Source organism: Miscanthus floridulus, chromosome 10, assembly GCF_019320115.1.
Source record: "Miscanthus floridulus cultivar M001 chromosome 10, ASM1932011v1, whole genome shotgun sequence".
Classification (NCBI taxonomy): Eukaryota; Viridiplantae; Streptophyta; class Magnoliopsida; order Poales; family Poaceae; genus Miscanthus; species Miscanthus floridulus.
Window position 1 is genome coordinate 1,306,034 of NC_089589.1, and position 10,097 is coordinate 1,316,130.

At 41.5% G+C, this 10,097-nt stretch overlaps 1 pseudogene; it reads right to left on the reverse strand.

The window, feature by feature from the left end:
• Window positions 1–7,538: 7,538 nt before the first annotated feature.
• Window positions 7,539–9,656, reverse strand: LOC136487390 (uncharacterized; annotated as a pseudogene).
• Window positions 9,657–10,097: the final 441 nt, after the last annotated feature.

Consider the following 10,097-nt stretch of genomic DNA (forward strand, 5'->3'; position numbering starts at 1 on the left):
CCCGATTCGGAGGCCTTTGATTGCTGCTTCAATGGCGATCTCGTCTGGGACGTCTGGTGCCTTCGCCTTTAGTTGCACGAATTTCCGGAAGTAGTCGTGTAGTGTCTCTCCCGACATTTGCTTACATTGGAACAGATCTGTGGAAGTCAGCGACTGTGCTGTTAGCCCCTTGAAATTTGCCAATATCTTGTATCGGAGGTTTTCCCAAGAATAGACTGTGCTTGGTTTGAGCATAGAATACCAAGCCAATGCGTCGCCTTCGACTGCAATGACAAATGACTTTGCCAAGACGGTGTCGTCTCCGCCGACGGAGGCTACTGCTGCCTCGTAACTCATAATGAACTGATGGGGGTCTGTCTTTCCGTTGAACTTTGGTAGTGTGATTGGCTTGTACGCCGTTGGCCATGGCGACTATTGTATGCCTTCAGAGAGTGGGGACTTGGGATCGATAGGCCTCTGCATCACCTGAGATGGCATCGTGGGCGAGCTGATCACTAGCGGAGGCCCTTGTGGTATGGTTGCAGTTGGTGTTGCTGCGGAGGTTGGGATTGCGGAGGTTGACGCTGGTACTGCATGCTGCATACTTAGCATCTCAGCATGTAGGACTGCCAACTGCTGCCTTATTTCTACTACTTGTGCTGACGCTTGAGTAGCTTGCTGATTAGCTGCGAATGCTGCTGCCATTCTGTCCCTCTCTTGTTGTGCTCTTTGCAACTGTGCTTGCAGCTGTTGCAGTTCTTGCTCAAGTGTTATGCCTGAATTTTGTTGGGCCTCCGGATCTTGAATCTCTGGATCTTGGTGTTCCGGTGGTTGACCCTGGGCATCTGCTCTGGTGTCATCCTCCGCTGGCGAGGTTGCGTAGGTGCTACGAGTGGTTCGCCTAGGCCTTCCTCTCTAACCCGTGGTTGTTGCTACTCTGGTGGTGGTTTTCTTTTCCCAGCCATTGTTGGTTTGCCTTGGCCAAACTACGGTAGGCGCCAATGTTGAGACTTGCGGTCTCAGACGGTGAGGAAGTGGTAGGGGCCTCCGCCCGATGAGTGCAGTAATCGGGCGGAAGCTTTAGAAGGGTTGGCATAGCAAGTGGGCGTGTAAGGGAGTGACGCGTAATGCTGTGGTTTCATTAATACATTCACCAACCTTCTTCGTACTGTTACAAGTGTTCCCTATTTATAGGGCTCAACTACCGCCTTTGCGGTGTTTACAACAGTGCCCCTCAACTGCTACAGTACATTCTGGGAATATTCATCTACTTGCTCTTCGTCTCGGGGGTAATCTTGCCACGCCACTATCAGATACTGGGCCTGCGCGACCAACCGGCCCAGCAGGCCTCAGGATTCGTTGATGGGCCTTCGGCCCTCCACCGTCGGTCTTCGCCTTAGGGACGCCGAAAGCCACCGACCTCCGACGCCTGGTTCAGTCGTGCTCCTGCTCGGGCCTCCGCCCATATGAGCGGAGGCCCAACCGGAGTGCCAGCGCCGTCCATGAGTGCCTTCCTCTGCTTACCTGCACACACATATTAGACGTTGGCATTTGATTAGCCTATCAGTGGGGCGGCCTCCGCCCTCTTCGTCCGGAGGTGCCTGCGCGCCTAACGGTCTGGAGGCGTGGTGGCTGGGCCTTCGCTTAGGTGATCGGTTGGAGACATCTTTGCGAACTGCTGACCACATAGGTCTCTGCTACTCTCGGAGGCCGTGTTACAACAGTCGTAGCCTTAAGAAAACAACCAGTAAAAATGTATTTATAGTGGCGGTTTTAATAACCTAGCGACACTATAAATAATTTGTAATAGACGTCGAATATTAAAAATTAAGTACTAAAATTTGAATTTTTCAAAAGGCCTCGGACGGAGAAATGACCAAAATAAAAGTTATAGATCTCGAAAAGTTATAGAACTTTCTTGTTTATAACTTTTCCATTTGAAATCATTTGATGTTTTAAAATGGTGTTTGAAATACAATTTTTAAATGATTGAAGAACTCTGATCTTTTTTTAATCTCCGGTTAAAACTTGTAACTAGTCTTTCTCCCTCATACTAACTTCAAATTTTATAATTTTTTTTCTAAAATTTTCTAAAATCATGCTCTATCAATTTGTTATGTTTTTACAGCTATTATTTTGCCCATCTTTTCATGTGACTATGTTTTATCTATTTGAATTTTGAATATCAAAAACTAACAACTTCAAACGTCATTTTGAAAGAGTAAATGATTTCAGCTGAAAAAATCATCAACAAATAAGTTGTAGAATTCATCAAGATGTACAACTTTTATTTTGCTCATTTCTTCATGCGACAAAGTGATAGTAACATTGTTCATAAAATTTACATCTCTCTTATAGTTTATGAAATCATATGAGAGATATATAAAATTTATGAATAATATTAGTACCACTTTGTCGGATGAATAAATGACTAAAATAAAAGTTGTAGATCTTGATGAGTTCTATGACTTTGTTGTTGATGACTTTTTCAGCTGAAATCATTTACTCTTTTAAAATATTGTTTCAAGTTCAAATTTTTTAAAATTCAAATTTTGAATTGTCCGAACAAAGTCACATGTGCGATTAGTTCTTTCCTCTTCCCATGCTATAATATCTAGAGGGATTGAACCTACCATCCAATCACAAGTAGTTATCAAAGGCTGACTAAAATTGCAATGCTCTAGCATAATCAGCTTCATTAATTTTAGATTATTTTGCACTAAAATATAAATAAAGAAGCAGAACCTTATGCCGTTTAACCACCTAATTTCACTAGTACATGCCACTATTTTCCATACTGGACTAAGTCATGTACTCCCTCCATACTGGTAATTCAAGTCGTTTTGGAAAAGGCTTTGGTCAAACATTGAGAATATAAATCATGAATAACTCTTAAGTTATTGAGTTTGAAAATATAAAAATCATATGAATAAATTTGTCTTAAAAAGTACTTTCATATATATATATATATATATATATCGCTTTCCAATAAATATTTTTTATGAAAATAAGAAGTTAAAGTTATGCTTTAGAGACCGTGTCATTGTCCAAAATGACTTGAATTACCAGTATGGAGGGAGTACAAATTAAAGGGTCGGAAAAGTTCTATTAAAGTATGAGGTAAAAATAAGTTTGTTAGAACAAAGGGGAGACCAGGACAGAGACACGGATTTATTCCCTTTGAATAATTTACATACTTGCATGTGCAACGGTAACACGGTAGGTGTAAAGAATATAGATTTTTCGAATTTTACATTGCACTCTGTTGTGCTCTATTCCACCCCTTACTACACTCTAGAGCACCACCGAGTTCTTAAAAAACAAAGTAATGGAAATAGGGCTGTCCTTTGTGCCCTTAGGATCGTCGTAGTGGCAATGTATGTCAAATAAAATTCTGGAAGTAATATACTAACTCCGTCCAAAAAAGAATGTTATTTTAGGTGTGAACTAAGCTAAACTTTCTTAAATTCGAAGGTTTATAGAAAATATTGACAACATTTTTTCTTATCTCTGAGTAGGTTAATTATGAAAATATATTTCATGATTCATCTAATATATCGTAGTTACTACACATATTAGTATATTTTTGACTTTTTTTGTATATATTTGGTCAAACTACTTTGAAATTTATTGACCTCTTGAAAAACGAGAAAAATCAGAATGACATTCTTTTTGGGATGGATGAAGTATATCACAATTATCATAATTAAAAATATCAGCCGGTAGGAAGAAGTATATCACACTCCAAGCTCTCTAGTGAGGGACCCTCGATTTGAGAGTCTTGACGTCGGAGGACGATGATGTTGATGATGTTTATCTTCGATTTTTGATGAGTGGGTTCAATCAACGCTTTTGGGGGGTGGGTTTCAGCATATATGGGGCATGTTTGGATTGAGACCTGGCATGTCTGGCAACGAATCCTGACCCAGACGTCCAAAATCGGACGGCTGGGGAGCTTGCCTAGGCCAGGCGCAGCTTCCACTACTATAGAAAAGGTTTGTAGCAACAACTCAATTTTTTATAGGGGCGTCTAGTGACGGAGCCGCTCCTACAGTGGGCGTGCTTGGGACCTGCGAGACCAGCCACCCCTACAAATGGCACGGTAGGGGCGGCTAGTGATACGAGCCACCCCTACTATTCAATTTGTAGGGGCGGCTATGACCAGCGCCGTCCCCACTGTTGTGATTTTTAGGGACGGCTCAATCACCAGCCGCCCTTACAAATGTTTCACGTATAAATGGCTGCAGCCCCCTTCTTCCTCCTCGGGTCACTCACTCTTATACGAAAAAGGCTTGGGAGGCCTTAGGCACCTCCTAAAAAATGCTCTACTAAGGGGGAGGTTTTGGTCTAAAATCCTTTGATGGAGAGGTTGTAGAAGGCAAGGAAATGCTAGTCTAAACTTTTTTTGAAGTTTTAATGGTTGGTTAGTGAGTAATTAGAGTTTTGCTTTTTTCTAACTTCTATGGTGCTGGAGCTACTTATGAAGCAAATTAGACCAAAATTTTGAAGGTACTAGGGTAAATTGGGTAGAGGAATAAGATTATACCCCTATTTAGTCGATGTTTCTTGATTTTAGTGAACAATTAGTTAGTTTTATGGATGTTTCATGTGCATCTAGATCTAGGGTTTGATTTTTCTATTAATTTTATTTTTGTAAATTTATGTTTGATGAAATTGGGCTAGGGTTTGCATGAAAGATAGTGGGTAAAATATTAATTGTTGTCTTTGAAATTGTTTATTGTAATCAACAAATATATATTTTTAATTATTTATGGATAATTAGGCCATTAATTAATTATCCTCTACCATGGTGTGTTTGAAATGCTTCATGTAATTATATTTGATTTATATTTATATATATCTGAAGTATGTACAATTATTCTCAAGTAATTATTAATTTGATTCTTATATATATATATATATATATATATATCTGAATAAGTAGTCCTTTAATGTATTTTCTTTGGTTGCTGTTGTTGTAAAAGATGGAGTACAAGAACTCTTGGATGTATGGTTCGTTAAGGTTTAAGGCAGGTTTCGTGAAGAGGTGGATAAATTTATTGAAGCCGCAAAGAAGCATGCAACGACGTTGACAGAGAATAAGGACATAATTATTTGTCTCTGTAAAGATTGCAAGAACCTTATCTCATTGACATATATGACTATCATTAGATCATATTTGATTATGTGAGGATTTGTTAAGGACTACACAGTGTGAATTCATCATGGTGAAACAGTTGTTGTTATGACAACAATGAGGAGGAAGACGATGCCGAAACCCTAGAATCCCTGTCACAATATTTAGCAGAGCTTGATGTACGAATGGATCCTGAGTTTGGCAACGAACAAGGTGGTGATGCTGGTGGTTAGGATGGTAACGACGAAGGTGGTGCCAATAATGATAGCGGAGCACTGTCGGGGATGAAGATGATTATGATGATTTAGAGGAAATGATTCAGGTCATTGGACTAGAGATTTTACTAAAGAGCCCGAAAGGTCTAGAAAATTTAGAAAGGGTGAAAAAAGCATCGAAGGAGACTGTGTATGGTGTTGAAAAAGGTTGTCCGATACACTGGATACTGCTACGTTTTGTGCTTGAGCTACTCATCCTGAAGGCTAAGTACGGCTGGTCAGACTGTAGTTTCAATGATCTATCGTGTCTCCTGTCATGGTTGCTGCCACAGCCAAACTCAGTTCCCGCCAACACATACCAAGCAAAGAAGGTTATAAGTCCATTGACAATGGGGGTTGAAAAAATCCATGCGTGCCCCAACCATGGTATCCTTTTTCGTGGCGACATGTTCAAGTCACTAGATAAATGTCCTAGGTGTGGGGCCAGTCGGTACAAGAACAACGACCTTTACGACAGGGATAAAGTCTCCAAGGGGAACAAGAGGAAGAAGGGTGGGAAAAAGGCGGTACAAGATTCTCAATCCCTAGAGGACACTCCATTAGGCAATGATGCAAAGCAGAGAAGAATTCCTACCTTGGTAATATGGTACCTAACAGTGGTCGACCACTTGAGGTGTATATTCCTAAACCCTAAGGAAGCCACACTCATAACATGGTGCGATGATGAGAGCAAGGTGGTTGATGATGTGATTGCACATCCGGCCGATGGTACTCAATAGCAACGCTTCGATGACAAGCACAAAGAATTCAGCGCTGGCCCAAGGAATATACGGTTTGGGTTGAGCACCGATGGAATGAATCCCTTCAATGAGAGGACTAGCGACCACAACACATGGCTAGTGATCTTGACCATATACAACATCCCAACATGGCTATGTCAGAAGAGAAAGCACCTGCTCCTCCCTATTCTAATTTTTGGTCCGGAACAAACAGGCATTGATATAGATGCGTTCCTCAAGCTTTTGATGCAAGAAATGGAGAGGCTATGGTGGCATGGGGAGCCGATGTATGATGCGTTCCAAAAGGAGTACTTCATATGTAGAGCCATGGTCTTTGTTACTACCAATGATTAACCCGCGCTATTTGTTTTGTCTGAATAGATCAAAGGGAAGACGGGATGCTTAGTCTGCTTGGATGGTACTACATAGGTATACGTAGATGCATCCAAGAAGACAGTTTATCTAAGGTACCGACGCTTCTTAAAGACAAATCATAAATACCACAGCAAGATGTACTTCAGATACTATCACAACACCCCGGAGAATCAACCCCCACCGTAGAATCGATTACTAGTCATTGATAAAATAACACTGATAACAACCGGTCCCAAACCCCGATAACATCTGAAATCCATGTGCTTGTAGGCTTTGCATTATGTGCCTGTTTGGTTTGCAGCTTTAAGACCGGCCAGCCCCACCACACCACCACTACACTCCAGCATGCATGAGAGACTTGAGACAAGGCGATGGAGTTGCATGCATGCACTTTGCATTTGCAATAATGCTAGCTGTGGTCACAGGATGGTACGACGACGTACATATATACTTGCCAGAGATGAAGTTTGTTTAGATCCTCTTTTTTTTCAGAAAATGTCTAAATTAATTTTAGAACATTAAGAGGATATATATGATGATATATACGTGTGCCAGAGCGTCGAGGGTGACAAGAAGTATCACTTTTGACATGATAAAATAATTGCTGATGCATGTCAACTAACAGCTAGCGTGCACGATGTATGCATGTCTAGTCACAAAAAAAAGATGTATGCATGGCCTGTGGATCGATCAGCGCGCACGTGATATGATGTGTATCCTAGTTCGATTGCCGGGTCAACTCTCAGCTACTGTACTACGAACGTCGAGATGGGGAAGACGACAGGTCGACAACATGCAGAGTGGCATAGCGAGGTGCTCATGATCACCGCGGGGATGCATCCATGCATGGCGAGCTGCGTGTCGGCGCGACGCCGCCGCCCTTGTATGTCGACCTAGCGGCGAGTTTGGATCAGAGGAAGCGAAGTGTCACTCGCGTAGCTGTTTGCTTCAATTGGAGTAGTTACGCGTGGGAGGTTAAAAACCACGGGCAGAAGACAATTTGAGTGAAAAACAGAGAGAGTATATTCGAACGGTCCCTCGTATTTATTACAATCACCACTCTTCTCGTATTTCCCCCCATTGCATTCCCAATACAGGCTCTTGGGGCTCTGATGTACGGAGGGGCCTTGTCGTCGAGGACGATGAAGATGGTTGCGCATTGTCCCTCTCAGTTCCCACGGGCTCCGTGGCATGGGGTCCTTGTGGCGGCTCATTATTGTCCGTCTCAATTTCCTCACGTCTTGTGCTACGGGATTCTTGCGATGGTCCAATATTGCCCATCTCAATTCCCTCGCACTCTGGGACACGGGATTCTTGTGCGAGCTGCTGGCCACCTATTCCAAAGATCTTTCGAAGCAGCTGCTGGAGCCAACCAATTCCATAAGACCTAGCAAGGACTACCACCACTGCAGGCACAAACATTCATCTATCGGTCAATAAGTACACTGCAATATAATTTTTCTTTGTAGCAAAATAAAGTAGAAAAAATAAACAAAACTATACATGCATGGTGCTATAGGTGACACTTGCGATAAGCTCAGAAAAGTTGATGGTTTTAGTCATATATCTCACTTACCAAAGAATATTACTGCTAGGCCCTCGTTAACTAGGTGGACGATCGTACTTTTCCAACCGACATCCATGCTCCACCTAATGTGAAATGCAAAATGTCAAACTTGCAGCCAAGAACAAAAACAACATGTTACTTTAATTTAATCGTTGGTGTCAGGTTCATATCTTAACTTACTTTTCTGATACATGATGTGTGTCCCAGCCGAGAAACAACATGCCAAAATACATGGAGCCCGTAGCAAAGACAAAATGGAAAAAACCATAACCATATGGTATGTCATTTTCCGACTCTACTACGTTCGTGAACTGCAAGCATTCAAGCCATATTTAGTTTGAATGGTGCAAAAACAATTCACATTTCTATTGATTTGTTTAGTTCGAGCAAACAACATATATACCTGTATACATTTGTAGTCAGTGCCTGTTGAAAAAGCAGCTACAGTTACGCTGGCCAGTTCAGCAATAAAACTCTGCCGATATTGGAATATTAATGAAATATCACCCTAGATAAGATAAGAACTTTGAAATGATTATGAGTGTGTACTTACAATCATCGTTATCCAATTTACACCTGAACCAGTGTTTTCTTTCTTGTAGCGGCTTGTCTCTGGCTCGCTGTTGAGGCCAAATTTCATATCCAAAGAAAATAAAAGAGAGTTGTGTGTCATATAAAAAACTGACGCAATCTAATAGGCAGCCACATCAAGCATGCATAAGTAAGAATGAATATTTTACCTTTTAATTGCTGACCAGCACAGGAATACAATGTATACTCCCATTAGCAATGGCTCCATGTAAAATCCTTTGGCCTAATTTAGGTGTACAATGGGTTACAAATTCACCATGCATATTCAATATATGTCACTAGCTCGCTCTTACTCTATTCGTTCTTAACGTTTCATAATCTAATAAACAAGTGTTTACTTAATTACCTTTGTCAATGATGAGATTAAGGGCATGATGTACACCAACCCCAGCGTGGAGGCAATCAACGCGACGTCCAAATAAGAGCTCATGTACCAGAAGAGCATAAGTATGATGCCCACCATAGAGCAACCGTACGCAAGTTTAGAGATCATGTTCACTTCACGGTGACTGCAAGTCAATCCACGGTGGTCAGATGGAAACGATCAAACAAAAGTTACAAAACATACATGTTGAGCAAGATATATAAAGAAAACTTACTGATTATCAAAATTTGCTTGGCCGCACCATCTGGAGTTTAGTCGTGTGATGTACCTTATCACACTTATGAGCTGAATAATAAGAAATAGCCTGCTCAATTCCAAAAACAAGATATAGCATAATCACCACATGTTAGTCACCACAAAGGAAGAACAAAAAGAAATGCTTGAATAACTAATGTGAGGTACCCTGCTCCAAAAGGTGCAACTTTCCCTGAAAATATTTCAGCCAAAAATGCCATCATCAACATGTGGTGGAATTTTGATCTTAGAAGTTGTTAGATAGGTTGGTAAAGTGACTAACCGTAGAGTTGGGTCATGTAGGTTGGTGCAAATATAGAGATAACGAAGCAACTCGCCAGGAGCACAATCTTTAGCTCCCACCGCTTGGAGTGCCAAGCGTTCCTAAGGTCATGTACATTTCTTGTGTACACAGTGGACAAGAACATAGCAAAGAAAAAGAGCTGATGGACATTTTGTTAAGGCTAAAACAAACTAAAGGAATAAAAACAAAATGTTTCGTATGGTGAAAATTGGAAGGATACGAAGAAAGTAAAGCTGATCATCAGGACAGCTTCAGCTGCAAAGCAGTCACGGTTGCCATGACAACCACTGAGTCGCTGTCTCTGAAAGAACAGTGTGGGGTTTTCTCGTAACCCCCATGTTGTAAAATTGGCGATAAGAAAAAGCACCCCGTAGACATAACGAGCATGCATTGGGCCCATGCGCTGATAGAAGTAATAGCACCCCATAGACGTAAGGGACCATGCCTCTAACCAGCCACCGCCGGTGCCACCACTCCTCTCAGTGCGCATCATGCCTGCCTCCATAATTTAAGTGCAAAATTTTTTTTGAG